Raw genomic sequence first — 20,835 nt, forward strand, 5'->3', positions numbered from 1 at the left:
TGGACAAACGGAGAGTTGCTTTTCCCGGAAAATTCTCACCTGAAGATTGGAAGGATCGCAAGAAAATAAACAACAGCTGCTTATAATTTTCAAATCCTATATTCAGGTAAGTATTTTCTTGACAGCTGAATAAAAGGTCAGTTGCAGCTAATTGAAAATGCTCAACTGAAAATTGGAAGTATCTCCATGAAACAGACAACAGCTGCTGATTACATTCAAATCCTATTTTCAGGTGACTATTGTCTTGAGAGCGGGATAAAAGATGTATTGCAGCTCCCTGAAAATACTCCCCCGAAGATTGGAAGAATCTGCATGAAAAACTCAACAGCTGATGATTACTTTCAAATTCTATTTTTAGGTGAGTATTGTCTTGACAGTTGGACAAAGGGAGAGTTGCAGCTCCCGGAAAATGCTCACCTGAAGATTGGAAGCATCTCCATGAAACAGACAACAGCTGCTGATAAATTTCAAATGCTATTTTCAGGTGAGTATTGTCTTGAGAGCTGGATAAATGGAGAGTTGCAGCTTCCGGGAAATTCTCAAGCGAAGAAGGGAAGTATCACCATAATACAGACAAAATCTGACGATAACTTTTAAATCCTATTTTCATGTGAGTATTCTCTTGAAAGTTGGATAAATGGAGAGTTAAGGATTCCAGTAAAAAATACTCACCTAAAGAATGGAAGAATCTAGATGAAACAGACAACAGCTGCTGATAACTTTCATATTCTATTTCCAGGCGAATATTTCTTGAGAGCTGGAAGAAAAGAGAGTTACAGCTCCCGGAAAATGCTCACATGAAGATTAGAAGGATCTCCAAGAAACAGACAACAGCTGCAGATAACTTTCAAATCCCATTTGCAGATGAGTATCTTCTTGAGAGCTCGATAAAAAGAGAGTTCCAGCTCCTTGAAAATGCTCACCTGACGATTTTAAGGATCTCCATAAAACAGACAACAGCTGCTGATTACATTCAAATCCTATTTTCAGGTGAGTATTTTCTTGACAGTTGGATAAAATATGCACTACAGCTCCCTGAAAATGCTCACCTGAAGATTGGAAGGATCGGCATGAAACAGACCAAAGCTGATGATTACTTTCAAATCCTGTTTTCAGGTGAGTATTGTATTGAGAGCTGGACAAAAGAAGAGTTGCAGCTCCCGAAAAATGCTCACCTGAAGATTGGAGGGATCGCAAAGAAACAGAGAACAGCTACTGATAATTTTAAAATCCTATTTTCAATTCAGTATTTTCTTGACAGCTGGAAAAAAAGTAAGTTGCAGCTCCTTGAAAATGCTGATTTGAGGATTGTAAGGATCTCCATGAAATAGACAACAGCTGCTGATTACAATCAAATTCTATTTTCAGGTGAGTATTGTCTTGAGAGCTGGATAAAATAAGTACTACAGCTGCCTAAAAATGCTCACCCGAAGATTGGAAGGATCTCCATGAAACAGACAACTGCTGCTGATAACATTCTTATCCTATTTTCTGGTGAGTATTGTCTTGAGAGCTGGATAAAAGGAGAATTGCAGCTAATTGAAAATGCTCACCTGATGATTGTAAGGATCTCCATGAAACAAACAATAGCTGATGATAACTTTCAAATGCTATTTTCAGGTGAGTATTATCTTCAAAACTGGATAAAAGGAGAGTTGCAGCTTCCAGAAAATACTCACCTAAAGAATGGAAGGATCTCGATGAAACAGACAACAACTGCCGAAAACTTTCAAATCCTATTTTCTGGTAAGTATTGTCTTGAGAGCTGGATAAAAGGAGAGTTGCAGCCACCTGAAAATGCTCACCTGAAGATTGGAAGGATCGGCATGAATCAGACCACAGCTGGTGATGACTTTCAAATCGTATTTTCAGGTGAGTATTGAATTGAGAGATGGACAAAAGAAGAGTTGCTTTTCCCGGAAAATGCTCACCTGAAGATTGGAAGGATCGCCAACAGCTGCTGATAATTTTCAAATAATATATTCAGGTGAGTATTTTCTTGACAGCTGGATAAAAGGTGAGTTGCAGCTAATTGAAAATGCTCAACTGAAGATTGGAAGGATCTCCATGAAATACACAACAGCAGCTGATTACATTCAAATCCTATTTTCAGGTGAATATTGTCTTGAGAACTGGATAAGCGGAAAGTTGCAGCTCCCTGAAAATGCTCACCTGAAGATTGGAAGGAACTCCAAGAAAAAGACAACAGATGCTGGTAACTTTCAAATCCTATTTTCAGGTGAGTATTTTCTTGAGAACTGGATAATAGGAGAGTTGCAGCTCCTTGAAAATGCTGACCTGGAGATTGGAAGGATGTCCATGAAACAGACAACAGCTGCTGATTACATTCAAATCCTATTTTCAGGTGACTAATGTCTTGACAGTTGGACAAAGGGAGAGTTGCAGCTCCCGGAAAATGCTCACCTGAAGATTGGAAGCATCTCCATGAAACAGACAAAAGCAGCTGATGACTTTCAAATGCTATTTTCAGTGAGTATTGTCTTGAGAGCTGGATAAATGGAGAGTTGCAGCTTCTGGAAAATACTCTCATGAAGATTAGAAGGATCTCCAAGAAACAGATAACAGCTGCAGATAACTTTCAAATCCCATTTGCAGATGAGTATCTTCTTGAGAGCGGGATAAAAGGAGGGTGCCAGCTCCTTGAAAATTCTCACCTGACGATTGTAAGGATCTCCATGAAACAGAGAAAAGATGCTGATTACATTCAAATCCTATTTTCAGGTGAATAGTTTCTTGACAGTTGGAAAAAAAGTGAGTTGCAGCTCCTTGAAAATGTTGAACTGAAGATTGTAAGGATCTCCATGAAATAGACAACAGATCCTGATTACAATCAAATTCTATTTTCAGGTGAGTATTGTCTCGAGAGTTGGATAAAATAAGTACTGCAGCTCCCTGAAAATGCTCACCTAAAGATTGGAAGAATCTCCATGAAACAGACAAGTGCTGCTGATAACTTTCTTATCCTATTTTCTGATGAGTATTGTCTTGAGAGCTGGATAAAAGGAGAGTTGCAGCTAACTGAAAATGCTCACCTGAAGATTGGCAGGATCGACATGTAAATGACCACAGCTGATGATTACTTTTCAATCCTATTTTCAGGTGAGTATTGTCTTGAGAGCTGGACAAAAGGAGAGTTTCAGCTCCCAGAAAATGCTCACCTGAAGATTGGAAGGAACTCCAAGAAACACACAACAGCTGCTGCTAACTTTCAACTCCAATTTTGAGGTGAGTATTTTCTTGAAAGCTGCATAAAAGGAGAATTGCAGCTCCTTGAAAATGCTCACCTGAAGATTTGAAGGATCTCCATGAAACAAACAATAACTGATGATAACTTTCAAATGCTATTTTCAGGTCAGTATTATCTTGAAAACTGGATAAACGGAGAGTTGCAGCTTCCAGGAAATACTCACCTAAAGAATGGAAAGATCTCGATTAAACAGACAATAGCTGATGATTACATTCAAATCCTATTTTCTGGTGAGTATTGTCTTGAGAGCCGGATAAAATATGCACTGCAGCTTTCTGAAAATGCTCACATGAAGATTGGAATATTCTCCATGAAACAGACAATAACTGCTCAAAACTTTCACATTCCATTTTCTGGTGAGTACTGTCTTGAGAGCTGGATAAAATATGTACTGCAGCTACCTGAAAATGCTCACCTGAAGATTGGAAGGATCTCCATGAAACAGACAACAGCTGTTGATTACATTCAAGTCCTATTTTCTGGTGAGTATTGTCTTGAGAGCTGGATAAAATATGTACTGCAGCTACCTGAAAATGCTCACCTGAAGATTGGAACGATCTTCATGAAACAGACCACAGCTGATGGTTACTTTCAAATCCTATTTTCAGGTGAGTATTGTATTGAGAGCTGGACAAAAGGAGAGTTGCAGCTCCCGAAATATGCTCACCTGAAGATTGGAAGGATCGCAAAGGAACAGACAACAGCTACTGATAATTTTCAAATCCTATTTTCAAGTGAGTATTTTCTTGACAGCTGGAAAAAAAGTGAGTATCAGCTCCTTGAAAATGCTGAACTGAAGATTGTAAAGATCTCCATGAAATAGACAATAGCTGCTGATAACTTTCATACCTATTTTCTGGTGATTATTGTCTTGAGAGCTGCATAAAATAAGTACTGCAGCTCCCTGAAAATGCTCACCTGAAGATTGGAAGGATCTCCATGTAACAGACAACTGCTGCTGATAACTTTCATGTCCTATTTTCTGGTCAGTATTGTCTTGAGAGCTGGATAAAAGGAGAGTTGCAGCTCCCTGAAAATGCTCACCTGAAGATTGGCAGGTTCGACATGTAACAGACCACAGCTGATGATTATTTTTAAATCCTATTTTCAGTTGAGTATTGTCTTGAGAGCTGGACAAAATGAGAGTTTCAGCTCCCAGAAAATGCTCACCTGAAGATTGGAAGGAACTCCAAGAAACAGACAACAGCTGCTGCTAACTTTCAAATACTATTTTCAGGTGAGTATTTTCTTGAAAGCTGGACAAAAGGAGAGTTGCAGCTTTCAGAAAATACTCACATAAAGAATGGAAGCATCTCGATGAAACAGACAACAGCTGCTGATAAATTTCATATTCTACTTTGAGGTGAATATTGTCATGAGAGCTATATAAAAGGAGAGTTGAAGCTCACTGTAAATGCTCACCTGAAGACTGGAAGTATCGCCAAGAAACAGACAACAGCTGCTGATAATTTTCAAATCCTATTTTGAGGTGAGTATTTTCTTGACAGCTGGATAAAAGGTGAGTTGCAATTAATTGAAAATGTTCAACTATAGATTGGAAGGATCTCCATGAAACAGACAACAGCTGCTAATTACATTCAAATCCTATTTTTAGGTGAATATTGTCTTGAAAGTTGGATAAATGGAGAGTTACAGATTCCAGTAAAAAATACTCACCTAAAGTATGGAAGAATCTCGATGAAACTGTCAACAGCTGCTGATAACTTTCATATTCTATTTTCAGGCGAATATTGTCTTGAGAGCTGGAGAAAGAGAGAGTTATAGCTCCCGGAAAATGCTCACATGAAGATTAGAAGAATCTCCAAGAAACAGACAACAGCTGCAGATAACTTTCAAATCCCATTTGCAGGTTAGGATCTTCTTGAGAGCGGGATAAAAGGAGAGTGCCAGCTCCTTGAAAATGCTCACCTGACGATTGTAAGGATCTCCATGAAACAGACAACAGCTGCTGATTACATTCAAATCCTATTTTCAGGTGAGTATTTTCTTGAGAGCTGGATAAGTGGAGAGTTGCAGCTTCCTGAAAATGCTCACCTGAAGATTGGAAGGATTTCCATGAAACAGACAACAGCTGCTGATAAATTTCATATCCTATTTTCAGGTGAGTATTGTCTTGAGAGCTGGATAAAAGGAAAGATGCAGATTTCAGATAATGCTCACCTGAAGATTGGAAGGATCTGCATGAAACAGACAATAGCTGCTGATAACTTTCAAGTCCTATTTTCAATCAAGTATTGTCTTTAAAGCTGGATAAAAGGAGAGTTCCAGCTGCCTAAAAATTCTCACCTGAATATTAGAAGGATATCCATAAAACAGACAACAGCTGCTGATAACTTTCATACCCTATTTTCTGGCGAGTATTGTCTTGAGAGTTGGATAAAATGAAAGTTGCAGCTCCTTGACAATGCTCACCTGAAGATAGGAAGAATCTCCAAGAAATAAATAGCAGTTGCTGCTAATTTTCAAATCCTGTTTTCAGAGGAGTATTATCTTGACAGTTGGGTCAAAGTATAAATTTCAACTGTCTGGTAATACTCATCTGAAGGCTGGAAATATCTGCAAAAGAGGTTTAATAAAAAAAATTATAAAAATATTTTTTTATATTTTAAAAACTTATAATCACTTATAAAAATATTCCTTCTTATTTCCTTTCATTAAAACCAATGTGTAAAGATAATTGAAAGAATATTGTTTTAAAAATTTAATTTTACAAACAATATTCTTTTATAAAATAATAAAATTATTGTGTGTGTTGGGGATTTCTAGTTTCAGAAGCTACCATATTAGAACTGCTGTATCTAAATTTTACAATTGGAATAGAAGTGGTTCTATCAAGTACTTCTTCAATATGATTAACAGCATTAATATCTCTTAGTTCTTATTACTTTTTCTGAATGTCTTTTATTACCATAACTGGTACTGTTTTTAGTGGTAAGATAAATAACTTCTTATATTTAAATTTATATTATATATTGAATATAATTTTCATACTGTTACAATTTTATGTCATTTTTTTATATTGCTTTAATATGGCAAGCCTCATGTTTTAAAATATTTTTATGGAATTTTTTTCCTCTTTATGATTTTACAACAGCTGCTGATAACTTTCAAATCCTATTTTCAGGCGAGTATTGTCTTGAAAGCTGGATAAAAAGAGAGTTGAAGCTCCCTGAAAATGCTCACCTGAATATAGGAAGGATCTCCATGAAACAGACATTAGCTGATGCTTACTTTTAAATCCTATTTTCAGGTGAACATTGTCTTGAGAGCTGGACAAAAGGAGAGTTTCAGCTCCCAGAAAATGCTCACCTGAAGATTGGCAGGAACTCCAAGAAACAGACAACAGCTGCTGCTAACTTTCAAATCCAATTTTCAGGTGAGTATTTTCTTGAGAGCTGGATAAAAGGAGAATTGCAGCTCCTTGAAAATGCCCACCTGACGATTGGAAGGATCTCCATGAAACAAAAAATAGCTGATGATAACTTTCAAATGCTATTTTCAGGTGAGTATTATCTTGAAAACTGGATAAAAGGAGAGTTGCAGCTTCCAGAAAATACTCACCTAAAGAATGGAAGGATCTCGATGAAACAGACAACAGCTGCTGATAACTTTTATATTCTTGAGGGGAATATTGTCTTGAGAGCTAGGTAAAAGGAGAATTGCAGCTCCTTGAAAATGCTCACCTGACGATTGGAAGGATCTCCTTGAAACAAAAAATAGCTGCTGATAATTTTCAAATCCTGTTTTGAGGTGAGTATTTTCTTGACAGTTGTATAAAAGGTGAGTTGCAGCTCCTTGCAAATGCTCAATTGAAGATTGGAAGGATCTCCATGAAATAGTCAACAGTTGCTCATTACATTCAAATCCTATTTTCAGGTGAGTATTGTCTTGAGAGCTGGATAAAATATGTACTGCAGCTCCCTGAAAATGCTCACCTGAAGATTGGAGTGATCTCCATGAAACAGACAAAACTGAAAAAAACTTTCAAATCCTATTTTCAGGTAGGTTTTGTATTGAGAGATGGACAAACGGAGAGTTGCTTTTCCCGGAAAATTCTCACCTGAAGATTGGAAGGATCGCAAGAAAATAAACAACAGCTGCTTATAATTTTCAAATCCTATATTCAGGTAAGTATTTTCTTGACAGCTGAATAAAAGGTCAGTTGCAGCTAATTGAAAATGCTCAACTGAAAATTGGAAGTATCTCCATGAAACAGACAACAGCTGCTGATTACATTCAAATCCTATTTTCAGGTGACTATTGTCTTGAGAGCGGGATAAAAGATGTATTGCAGCTCCCTGAAAATACTCCCCCGAAGATTGGAAGAATCTGCATGAAAAACTCAACAGCTGATGATTACTTTCAAATTCTATTTTTAGGTGAGTATTGTCTTGACAGTTGGACAAAGGGAGAGTTGCAGCTCCCGGAAAATGCTCACCTGAAGATTGGAAGCATCTCCATGAAACAGACAACAGCTGCTGATAAATTTCAAATGCTATTTTCAGGTGAGTATTGTCTTGAGAGCTGGATAAATGGAGAGTTGCAGCTTCCGGGAAATTCTCAAGCGAAGAAGGGAAGTATCACCATAATACAGACAAAATCTGACGATAACTTTTAAATCCTATTTTCATGTGAGTATTCTCTTGAAAGTTGGATAAATGGAGAGTTAAGGATTCCAGTAAAAAATACTCACCTAAAGAATGGAAGAATCTAGATGAAACAGACAACAGCTGCTGATAACTTTCATATTCTATTTCCAGGCGAATATTTCTTGAGAGCTGGAAGAAAAGAGAGTTACAGCTCCCGGAAAATGCTCACATGAAGATTAGAAGGATCTCCAAGAAACAGACAACAGCTGCAGATAACTTTCAAATCCCATTTGCAGATGAGTATCTTCTTGAGAGCTCGATAAAAAGAGAGTTCCAGCTCCTTGAAAATGCTCACCTGACGATTTTAAGGATCTCCATAAAACAGACAACAGCTGCTGATTACATTCAAATCCTATTTTCAGGTGAGTATTTTCTTGACAGTTGGATAAAATATGCACTACAGCTCCCTGAAAATGCTCACCTGAAGATTGGAAGGATCGGCATGAAACAGACCAAAGCTGATGATTACTTTCAAATCCTGTTTTCAGGTGAGTATTGTATTGAGAGCTGGACAAAAGAAGAGTTGCAGCTCCCGAAAAATGCTCACCTGAAGATTGGAGGGATCGCAAAGAAACAGAGAACAGCTACTGATAATTTTAAAATCCTATTTTCAATTCAGTATTTTCTTGACAGCTGGAAAAAAAGTAAGTTGCAGCTCCTTGAAAATGCTGATTTGAGGATTGTAAGGATCTCCATGAAATAGACAACAGCTGCTGATTACAATCAAATTCTATTTTCAGGTGAGTATTGTCTTGAGAGCTGGATAAAATAAGTACTACAGCTGCCTAAAAATGCTCACCCGAAGATTGGAAGGATCTCCATGAAACAGACAACTGCTGCTGATAACATTCTTATCCTATTTTCTGGTGAGTATTGTCTTGAGAGCTGGATAAAAGGAGAATTGCAGCTAATTGAAAATGCTCACCTGATGATTGTAAGGATCTCCATGAAACAAACAATAGCTGATGATAACTTTCAAATGCTATTTTCAGGTGAGTATTATCTTCAAAACTGGATAAAAGGAGAGTTGCAGCTTCCAGAAAATACTCACCTAAAGAATGGAAGGATCTCGATGAAACAGACAACAACTGCCGAAAACTTTCAAATCCTATTTTCTGGTAAGTATTGTCTTGAGAGCTGGATAAAAGGAGAGTTGCAGCCACCTGAAAATGCTCACCTGAAGATTGGAAGGATCGGCATGAATCAGACCACAGCTGGTGATGACTTTCAAATCGTATTTTCAGGTGAGTATTGAATTGAGAGATGGACAAAAGAAGAGTTGCTTTTCCCGGAAAATGCTCACCTGAAGATTGGAAGGATCGCCAACAGCTGCTGATAATTTTCAAATAATATATTCAGGTGAGTATTTTCTTGACAGCTGGATAAAAGGTGAGTTGCAGCTAATTGAAAATGCTCAACTGAAGATTGGAAGGATCTCCATGAAATACACAACAGCAGCTGATTACATTCAAATCCTATTTTCAGGTGAATATTGTCTTGAGAACTGGATAAGCGGAAAGTTGCAGCTCCCTGAAAATGCTCACCTGAAGATTGGAAGGAACTCCAAGAAAAAGACAACAGATGCTGGTAACTTTCAAATCCTATTTTCAGGTGAGTATTTTCTTGAGAACTGGATAATAGGAGAGTTGCAGCTCCTTGAAAATGCTGACCTGGAGATTGGAAGGATGTCCATGAAACAGACAACAGCTGCTGATTACATTCAAATCCTATTTTCAGGTGACTAATGTCTTGACAGTTGGACAAAGGGAGAGTTGCAGCTCCCGGAAAATGCTCACCTGAAGATTGGAAGCATCTCCATGAAACAGACAAAAGCAGCTGATGACTTTCAAATGCTATTTTCAGTGAGTATTGTCTTGAGAGCTGGATAAATGGAGAGTTGCAGCTTCTGGAAAATACTCTCATGAAGATTAGAAGGATCTCCAAGAAACAGATAACAGCTGCAGATAACTTTCAAATCCCATTTGCAGATGAGTATCTTCTTGAGAGCGGGATAAAAGGAGGGTGCCAGCTCCTTGAAAATTCTCACCTGACGATTGTAAGGATCTCCATGAAACAGAGAAAAGATGCTGATTACATTCAAATCCTATTTTCAGGTGAATAGTTTCTTGACAGTTGGAAAAAAAGTGAGTTGCAGCTCCTTGAAAATGTTGAACTGAAGATTGTAAGGATCTCCATGAAATAGACAACAGATCCTGATTACAATCAAATTCTATTTTCAGGTGAGTATTGTCTCGAGAGTTGGATAAAATAAGTACTGCAGCTCCCTGAAAATGCTCACCTAAAGATTGGAAGAATCTCCATGAAACAGACAAGTGCTGCTGATAACTTTCTTATCCTATTTTCTGATGAGTATTGTCTTGAGAGCTGGATAAAAGGAGAGTTGCAGCTAACTGAAAATGCTCACCTGAAGATTGGCAGGATCGACATGTAAATGACCACAGCTGATGATTACTTTTCAATCCTATTTTCAGGTGAGTATTGTCTTGAGAGCTGGACAAAAGGAGAGTTTCAGCTCCCAGAAAATGCTCACCTGAAGATTGGAAGGAACTCCAAGAAACACACAACAGCTGCTGCTAACTTTCAACTCCAATTTTGAGGTGAGTATTTTCTTGAAAGCTGCATAAAAGGAGAATTGCAGCTCCTTGAAAATGCTCACCTGAAGATTTGAAGGATCTCCATGAAACAAACAATAACTGATGATAACTTTCAAATGCTATTTTCAGGTCAGTATTATCTTGAAAACTGGATAAACGGAGAGTTGCAGCTTCCAGGAAATACTCACCTAAAGAATGGAAAGATCTCGATTAAACAGACAATAGCTGATGATTACATTCAAATCCTATTTTCTGGTGAGTATTGTCTTGAGAGCCGGATAAAATATGCACTGCAGCTTTCTGAAAATGCTCACATGAAGATTGGAATATTCTCCATGAAACAGACAATAACTGCTCAAAACTTTCACATTCCATTTTCTGGTGAGTACTGTCTTGAGAGCTGGATAAAATATGTACTGCAGCTACCTGAAAATGCTCACCTGAAGATTGGAAGGATCTCCATGAAACAGACAACAGCTGTTGATTACATTCAAGTCCTATTTTCTGGTGAGTATTGTCTTGAGAGCTGGATAAAATATGTACTGCAGCTACCTGAAAATGCTCACCTGAAGATTGGAACGATCTTCATGAAACAGACCACAGCTGATGGTTACTTTCAAATCCTATTTTCAGGTGAGTATTGTATTGAGAGCTGGACAAAAGGAGAGTTGCAGCTCCCGAAATATGCTCACCTGAAGATTGGAAGGATCGCAAAGGAACAGACAACAGCTACTGATAATTTTCAAATCCTATTTTCAAGTGAGTATTTTCTTGACAGCTGGAAAAAAAGTGAGTATCAGCTCCTTGAAAATGCTGAACTGAAGATTGTAAAGATCTCCATGAAATAGACAATAGCTGCTGATAACTTTCATACCTATTTTCTGGTGATTATTGTCTTGAGAGCTGCATAAAATAAGTACTGCAGCTCCCTGAAAATGCTCACCTGAAGATTGGAAGGATCTCCATGTAACAGACAACTGCTGCTGATAACTTTCATGTCCTATTTTCTGGTCAGTATTGTCTTGAGAGCTGGATAAAAGGAGAGTTGCAGCTCCCTGAAAATGCTCACCTGAAGATTGGCAGGTTCGACATGTAACAGACCACAGCTGATGATTATTTTTAAATCCTATTTTCAGTTGAGTATTGTCTTGAGAGCTGGACAAAATGAGAGTTTCAGCTCCCAGAAAATGCTCACCTGAAGATTGGAAGGAACTCCAAGAAACAGACAACAGCTGCTGCTAACTTTCAAATACTATTTTCAGGTGAGTATTTTCTTGAAAGCTGGACAAAAGGAGAGTTGCAGCTTTCAGAAAATACTCACATAAAGAATGGAAGCATCTCGATGAAACAGACAACAGCTGCTGATAAATTTCATATTCTACTTTGAGGTGAATATTGTCATGAGAGCTATATAAAAGGAGAGTTGAAGCTCACTGTAAATGCTCACCTGAAGACTGGAAGTATCGCCAAGAAACAGACAACAGCTGCTGATAATTTTCAAATCCTATTTTGAGGTGAGTATTTTCTTGACAGCTGGATAAAAGGTGAGTTGCAATTAATTGAAAATGTTCAACTATAGATTGGAAGGATCTCCATGAAACAGACAACAGCTGCTAATTACATTCAAATCCTATTTTTAGGTGAATATTGTCTTGAAAGTTGGATAAATGGAGAGTTACAGATTCCAGTAAAAAATACTCACCTAAAGTATGGAAGAATCTCGATGAAACTGTCAACAGCTGCTGATAACTTTCATATTCTATTTTCAGGCGAATATTGTCTTGAGAGCTGGAGAAAGAGAGAGTTATAGCTCCCGGAAAATGCTCACATGAAGATTAGAAGAATCTCCAAGAAACAGACAACAGCTGCAGATAACTTTCAAATCCCATTTGCAGGTTAGGATCTTCTTGAGAGCGGGATAAAAGGAGAGTGCCAGCTCCTTGAAAATGCTCACCTGACGATTGTAAGGATCTCCATGAAACAGACAACAGCTGCTGATTACATTCAAATCCTATTTTCAGGTGAGTATTTTCTTGAGAGCTGGATAAGTGGAGAGTTGCAGCTTCCTGAAAATGCTCACCTGAAGATTGGAAGGATTTCCATGAAACAGACAACAGCTGCTGATAAATTTCATATCCTATTTTCAGGTGAGTATTGTCTTGAGAGCTGGATAAAAGGAAAGATGCAGATTTCAGATAATGCTCACCTGAAGATTGGAAGGATCTGCATGAAACAGACAATAGCTGCTGATAACTTTCAAGTCCTATTTTCAATCAAGTATTGTCTTTAAAGCTGGATAAAAGGAGAGTTCCAGCTGCCTAAAAATTCTCACCTGAATATTAGAAGGATATCCATAAAACAGACAACAGCTGCTGATAACTTTCATACCCTATTTTCTGGCGAGTATTGTCTTGAGAGTTGGATAAAATGAAAGTTGCAGCTCCTTGACAATGCTCACCTGAAGATAGGAAGAATCTCCAAGAAATAAATAGCAGTTGCTGCTAATTTTCAAATCCTGTTTTCAGAGGAGTATTATCTTGACAGTTGGGTCAAAGTATAAATTTCAACTGTCTGGTAATACTCATCTGAAGGCTGGAAATATCTGCAAAAGAGGTTTAATAAAAAAAATTATAAAAATATTTTTTTATATTTTAAAAACTTATAATCACTTATAAAAATATTCCTTCTTATTTCCTTTCATTAAAACCAATGTGTAAAGATAATTGAAAGAATATTGTTTTAAAAATTTAATTTTACAAACAATATTCTTTTATAAAATAATAAAATTATTGTGTGTGTTGGGGATTTCTAGTTTCAGAAGCTACCATATTAGAACTGCTGTATCTAAATTTTACAATTGGAATAGAAGTGGTTCTATCAAGTACTTCTTCAATATGATTAACAGCATTAATATCTCTTAGTTCTTATTACTTTTTCTGAATGTCTTTTATTACCATAACTGGTACTGTTTTTAGTGGTAAGATAAATAACTTCTTATATTTAAATTTATATTATATATTGAATATAATTTTCATACTGTTACAATTTTATGTCATTTTTTTATATTGCTTTAATATGGCAAGCCTCATGTTTTAAAATATTTTTATGGAATTTTTTTCCTCTTTATGATTTTACAACAGCTGCTGATAACTTTCAAATCCTATTTTCAGGCGAGTATTGTCTTGAAAGCTGGATAAAAAGAGAGTTGAAGCTCCCTGAAAATGCTCACCTGAATATAGGAAGGATCTCCATGAAACAGACATTAGCTGATGCTTACTTTTAAATCCTATTTTCAGGTAAGTATTGTCTTGAGAGATGGATAAAAGGAGAGTTTCAGCTCCCGGAAAATGCTCACCTGCAGATGAGAAGGAACCCAATGAAACAGACAACAGCTGCTGCTAACTTTCAAATCCAATTTTAAGGTGAGTATTTTCTAGAGAGCTTTATAAAAGGAGAGTTGCAGCTCCCGTAAACTACTCACCTGAAGATTGGAAGGATCTGCATGAAACAGACAATAGCTGATGATAACTTTCAAATCCGATTTTCAAGTGGGTATTTTTTAGAGCAGAATAAAAGGAGTGTTAAAACTCCCTGAAAATGCTCACCTGAAGATTGGTAGGATCTCCATGAAACAGACGAGAGTTGCTGATAACTATCATATCTTATTTTCAGGTGAGTATCCTCTTGACAGCTAGATAACAGGAGAGTTGCAACTTCCAGAAAATGCTCACCTGAAGATTGGAAGGAACTCGAAGAAATAGACAACAGCGGCTGCTAACTTTCAAATCCAATTTTCAGGTGAGTATTGTCTTGAGAGCTGGATAAAAGGAGAGTTGCAGCTTCCAGAAAATACTCCCCTAAAGAATGGAAGGATCTCCATGAAACAGACAACAGCTGCTGATAACTTTCATATTCTACTTTGAGGCGAATATTGTCTTGAAAGCTAGATAAAAGAAGAGTTGCAGCTCCCTGAAAATGCTCACCTGAAGATTGGAAGAATATGCATGAAACAGACAATAGCTGATGATAACTTTCAAATCCAATTTTCAGGTGAGCATTGTCTCGGGAGCTGGACAAAAGAAGATTTACAGCTCCCGGAAAATGCTCACCTGAAGATTGGAAGGATGGCCAAGAAACAGACAACCGCTGCAGGTGAGTATTTTCTTGACAGCTGGATAAAAGGTGAGTTGCAGCTCCTTGAAAATGCTCAACTGAAGATTGGAAGGATCTCCATGAAACAGTCAATAGCTGCTGATTACATTCAAATCCTATTTTCAGGTGAGCATTGTCTCGGGAGCTGGACAAAAGAAGATTTACAGCTCCCGGAAAATGCTCACCTGAAGATTGGAAGGATGGCCAAGAAACAGACAACCGCTGCAGGTGAGTATTTTCTTGACAGCTGGATAAAAGGTGAGTTGCAGCTCCTTGAAAATGCTCAACTGAAGATTGGAAGGATCTCCATGAAACAGTCAATAGCTGCTGATTACATTCAAATAATATTTTCTGGTGAGTATTGTCTTGAGAGCTGGATAAAATATGTACTGCAGCTACCTGAAAATGCTCACCTGAAGATTGGAAGGATCTCCATGAAACAGACAACAGCTGCTGATTACATTCAAGTCCTATTTTCTGGTGAGTATTGTCTTGAGAGCTGGATAAAATATGTACTGCAGCTACCTGAAAATGCTCACCTGAAGATTGGAAGGATCCGCATGAAACAGACCACAAGAGATGATTACTTTCAAATCCTATTTTACGGTGAGTATTGTATTGAGAGCTGGACAAAAGGAGAGTTTCAGCTCCCAGAAAATGCTCACCTGAAGATTGGAAGGAACTCCAAGAAACACACAACAGCTGCTGCTAACTTTCAACTCCAATTTTGAGGTGAGTATTTTCTTGAAAGCTGCATAAAAGGAGAATTGCAGCTCCTTGAAAATGCTCACCTGAAGATTTGAAGGATCTCCATGAAACAAACAATAACTGATGATAACTTTCAAATGCTATTTTCAGGTCAGTATTATCTTGAAAACTCGATAAACGGAGAGTTGCAGCTTCCAGGAAATACTCACCTAAAGAATGGAAAGATCTCGATGAAACAGACAATAGCTGATGATTACATTCAAATCCTATTTTCAGGTGAGTATTGTCTTCAGAGCGGGACAAAAAGAAGAGTTACAGATCCCGGAAAATACTCACCTTAAGATTGGAAGGATCGCCAAGAAACAGAAAACCGCTGCTGATAATTTTCAAATCCTATTTTGAGGTGAGTATTTTCTTGACAGCTGGATAAAAGGTGAGTTGCAGCTCCTTGAAAATGCTCAACTCAAGCTTGGAAGGATCTCCATGAAACAGTCAATAGCTGCTGATTACATTCAAATCCTATTTTCTGGTGAGTATTGTCTTGAGAGCCGGATAAAATATGCACTGCAGCTTTCTGAAAATGCTCACATTAAGATTGGAATATTCTCCATGAAACAGACAATAACTGCTCAAAACTTTCACATTCCATTTTCTGGTGAGTACTGTCTTGAGAGCTGGATAAAATATGTACTGCAGCTACCTGAAAATGCTCACCTGAAGATTGGAAGGATCTCCATGAAACAGACAACAGCTGCGGATTACATTCAAGTCCTATTTTCTGGTGAGTATTGTCTTGAGAGCTGGATAAAATATGTACTGCAGCTACCTGAAAATGCTCACCTGAAGATTGGAACGATCTTCATGAAACAGACCACAGCTGATGATTACTTTCAAATCCTATTTTCAGGTGAGTATTGTATTGAGAGCTGGACAAAAGGAGAGTTGCAGCTCCCGAAATATGCTCACCTGAAGATTGGAAGGATCGCAAAGGAACAGACAACAGCTACTGATAATTTTCAAATCCTATTTTCAAGTGAGTATTTTCTTGACAGCTGGAAAAAAAGTGAGTATCAGCTCCTTGAAAATGCTGAACTGAAGATTGTAAGGATCTCCATGAAATAGACAACAGCTGCTGATAACTTTCATACCTATTTTCTGGTGAGTATTGTCTTGAGAGCTGCATAAAATAAGTACTGCAGCTCCCTGAAAATGCTCACCTGAAGATTGGAAGGATCTCCATGTAACAGACAACTGCTGCTGATAACTTTCATGTCCTATTTTCTGGTCAGTATTGTCTTGAGAGCTGGATAAAAGGAGAGTTGCAGCTCCCTGAAAATGCTCACCTGAAGATTGGCAGGTTCGACATGTAACAGGCCACAGCTGATGATTATTTTTAAATCCTATTTTCAGTTGAGTATTGTCTTGAGAGCTGGACAAAATGAGAGTTTCAGCTCCCAGAAAATGCTCACCTGAAGATTGGAAGGAACTCCAAGAAACAGACAACAGCTGCTGCTAACTTTCAAATACTATTTTCAGGTGAGTATTTTCTTGAAAGCTGGATAAAAGGAGAGTTGCAGCTTTCAGAAAATACTCAATTAAAGAATGGAAGCATCTCGATGAAACAGACAACAGCTGCTGATAAATTTCATATTCTACTTTGAGGTGAATATTGTCATGAGAGCTATATAAAAGGAGAGTTGCAGCTCACTGTAAATGCTCACCTGAAGACTGGAAGTATCGCCAAGAAACAGACAACAGCTGCTGATAATTTTCAAATCCTATTTTGAGGTGAGTATTTTCTTGACAGCTGGATAAAAGGTGAGTTGCAATTAATTGAAAATGTTCAACTATAAATTGGAAGGATCTCCATGAAACAGACAACAGCTGCTAATTACATTCAAATCCTATTTTCAGGTGAATATTATCTTGAGAGCTGGATAAGCGGAAAGTTGCAGCTCCCTGAAAATTCTCACTTCAAGATTGGAAGGAACTCCAAAAAACTGACAACAGATGCTGGTAATTTTCAAATCCTATTTTCAGGTGAGTATTTTCTTGAGAACTGGATAATAGGAGAGTTGCAGCTGCTTGAAAATGCTGACCTGGAGATTGGAAGGATGTCCATGAAACAGACAACAGCTGCTAATAACTTTCAAATCCTATTTTCAGGTGACTATTGTCTTGAGAGCTGGATAAAAGGAGAGTTGCAGCTCCCGTAAAATGCTCACCTGAAGATTGGAATGATCTCCAAGATACAGACAACAGCTTCTAATCACTTTAAAATCTAATTTTTAGGTGAGTATTTTCTTGAGAGCTGGACAATGAGAGAGTTACAACTCCTTGAAAATGCTCACCTAAAGATTGGAAGCATCTCCATGAAACAGAGAACAGCTGCGGATGACTTTCAAATGCTATTTTCAGGTAAGTATTGTCTTGAGAGCTGGATAAATGGAGAGTTGCAGCTTCCGGAAAATGATCACCTGAAGAATGGAAGTATCACCATAATACAGACAAAATCTGATGATAACTTTTAAATCCTATTTTCAGGTGAGTATCGTCTTGAAAGTTGGATAAATGGAGAGTTACAGATTCCAGTAAAAAATACTCACCTAAAGTATGGAAGAATCTCGATGAAACTGTCAACAGCTGCTGATAACTTTCATATTCTATTTTCAGGCGAATATTGTCTTGAGAGCTGGACAAAGAGAGAGTTATAGCTCCCGGAAAATGCTCACATGAAGATTAGAAGGATCTCCAAGAAACAGACAACAGCTGCAGATAACTTTCAAATCCCATTTGCAGGTTAGGATCTTCTTGAGAGCGGGATAAAAGGAGAGTGCCAGCTCCTTGAAAATGCTCACCTAAAGATTGGAAGAATCTCCATGAAACAGACAAGTGCTGCTGATAACATTCTTATCCTATTTTCTGGTGAGTATTGTCTTGAGAGCTGGATAAAAGGAGAGTTGCAGCTAACTGAAAATGCTCACCTGAAGATTGGCAGGATCGACATGTAACAGACCACAGCTGATGATTACTTTTCAATCCTATTTTCAGGTGAGTATTGTCTTGAGAGCTGGACAAAAGGAGAGTTTCAGCTCCCAGAAAATGCTCACCTGAAGATTGGAAGGAACTCCAAGAAACACACAACAGCTGCTGCTAACTTTCAACTCCAATTTTGAGGTGAGTATTTTCTTGAAAGCTGCATAAAAGGAGAATTGCAGCTCCTTGAAAATGCTCACCTGAAGATTTGAAGGATCTCCATGAAACAAACAGTAACTGATGATAACTTTCAAATGCTATTTTCAGGTCAGTATTATCTTGAAAACTGGATAAACGGAGAGTTGCAGCTTCCAGGAAATACTCACCTAAAGAATGGAAAGATCTCGATGAAACAGACAATAGCTGATGATTACATTCAAATCCTATTTTCAGGTGAGTATTTTCTTTAGAGCTGGATAAGTGGAGAGTTGCAGCTCCCTGAAAATGCTCACCTGAAGATTGGAAGGATTTCCATGAAACAGACAACAGCTGCTGATAAATTTCATATCCTATTTTCAGGTGAGTATTGTCTTGAGAGCTGGTATGGTATGGTATTTTGAGGTTTAGTGGCGCAAGAGCCAAAAATGGCTATACTGCGCCAAACAAATGGTAAAAATGTGTCTAATACAATTCGGTCATACAATTTAAAATTAGAAATATGATTATATGGAAGACAAATAATGAATAGTAACAGTGGTCTTAAAAATGCAAACTACATCCCAGAAAGGAAATTTTTCCCAAAATGTCAAAAGATTAAAATATTAATGAAATTTAAAAGGTAAAAGTGCAACTCTCATGATAAAAAGACAGGTACAATAAACAAGTACGGAAACAAGTGAAAAAAATCATTGTAACCTTTTTATTCGATGTCTCTTCAAGTATTTCTTGTGAATAGGTGTATTTGAAGGTTGACTGTAAAATTTTTTTGGGTCAACCCATTGAACCATACTTTTTTGAGGACTTGGTTTAAAAACAGTTTTGTCCACTGTGGTGGAATCGGTATAAAGTTCCGGAGCAGGTGGTGTTTCATCAATTGTTTCATGAGGATTATATATTATTGCATTATCAGATTCTATTTCGCTATCAGTGTTTTGGTTGGGTTTATCTGAGGACATAGTTTCAATCACAGAGGTGCCTTCATCTATTTTATCATATAATTTGGATTTAATGGTCGAAGAGCTAAAATTTGCGACTGGCATAGATTGGGAGACTTCTCGAGGTGAAGTCTTCCAGAATTTAGAACTGGATACATTTTCAGAATTTTGCTTGTGTTCTTTATATTTTTTCTTATATGTAACTGTTTTAAATTCATGAAGGTCCTGTGGCATTTCACTGGATGGGACATAAGTTTCACATTCATGACCAGTTGGCTGAGTAAAATTTTTAGAAGCATTTGGAGTATTTTGTGAAGAAGCTATTTTGGGATTTTCACGAGGCGATACGACATAAAATTTTGAAATTTTTTCAGCCTTGTTAACATTTTTTGTTTTAACAGGAGAAGCCTTTTTCACCTTTTTCGTGTGCGTAACAAGTTTAAAACCAGTTAAATCAGGTGAAGCAGAAACGACTTCACAAACTGGGGGAACAGAGCGTGGAGAAGGTATTAGAAGATTATTTGATTGGACTGGATTGGATTTTGCAGAGTCTGACTGTTTCAAATTAATGCCAGAATTTAGATCATTTAGATCCCATTGGGTCGATATGGTAGACAATTTTTTGACGACAGAAGCATAATCATTTCCAGCGGTAGAAGTTTTAGATTTTATTAATTTTCGGGCTTCTTGATAAGATATTCGGTTTTTTACTTTAGTTGAAATGATTTCTTTTTCCTGCTTCCAGGCAAAACAGTTCCGAGAGAAAGAAGTATGCTTCCCTTTGCAATTCACACACTTCTCTTGAGCAATGCAATCAGTACTGTCGTGACCGACTTCTGCACAACGGGCACAAGTCAAAGTCCCGCGGCAAGAAGATTTGGAATGCCCGAAGCGTTGGCACTTGAAACAACGTAATGGATTGGGAACATAAGGTCTGACAGCAAGGCGCATATAACCGGCTTTTATGTGATCTGGTAATTTAGAGGAAGTAAACGTCAGAATTAAATGCTTAGTGTTCAGAAGCTGGCCATCTCTCCGTATAGATATACGCCGTACATGGCTCACCCCCCGTATTTGCAATTCTTTAGTGATTTCTTCAATCGGAACATTGAACAGCTCCCCACAGGAAATGACTCCTTTAGAGGAATTCAGAGATGCATGGGGAGAAACAGTGACCGGGATATTTGAAAGCGCTTTCATTTTAACCATTTGTTGAGATTGCTTGCGAGAACATACTTCGACCAGTAAATCACCGCATCTGAGCTTTTTAGTGCTTTTGACTTCACCAACAG

General features: G+C 37.7%; 1 protein-coding gene across 2 annotated transcripts in view; it reads right to left on the reverse strand.

The window, feature by feature from the left end:
- Positions 1–18,689, reverse strand: part of LOC129984830 (crossover junction endonuclease MUS81-like) — a 59,209-nt gene extending 40,520 nt beyond the window's left edge. Inside the window, exon 1 of one of the 2 annotated variants that reach the window (XM_056094795.1) lies at positions 18,650–18,689. The gene's annotated coding sequence lies outside the window, so the exon portion shown is untranslated. Of the gene's footprint in view, positions 1–4,945; positions 5,008–18,649 lie in introns of those variants that run through there. The other variant, XM_056094793.1, reaches the window with a different exon arrangement.
- Positions 18,690–20,835: the final 2,146 nt, after the last annotated feature.

Source organism: Argiope bruennichi, chromosome 9 (assembly GCF_947563725.1).
Source record: "Argiope bruennichi chromosome 9, qqArgBrue1.1, whole genome shotgun sequence".
NCBI classification, from domain to species: Eukaryota; Metazoa; Arthropoda; class Arachnida; order Araneae; family Araneidae; genus Argiope; species Argiope bruennichi.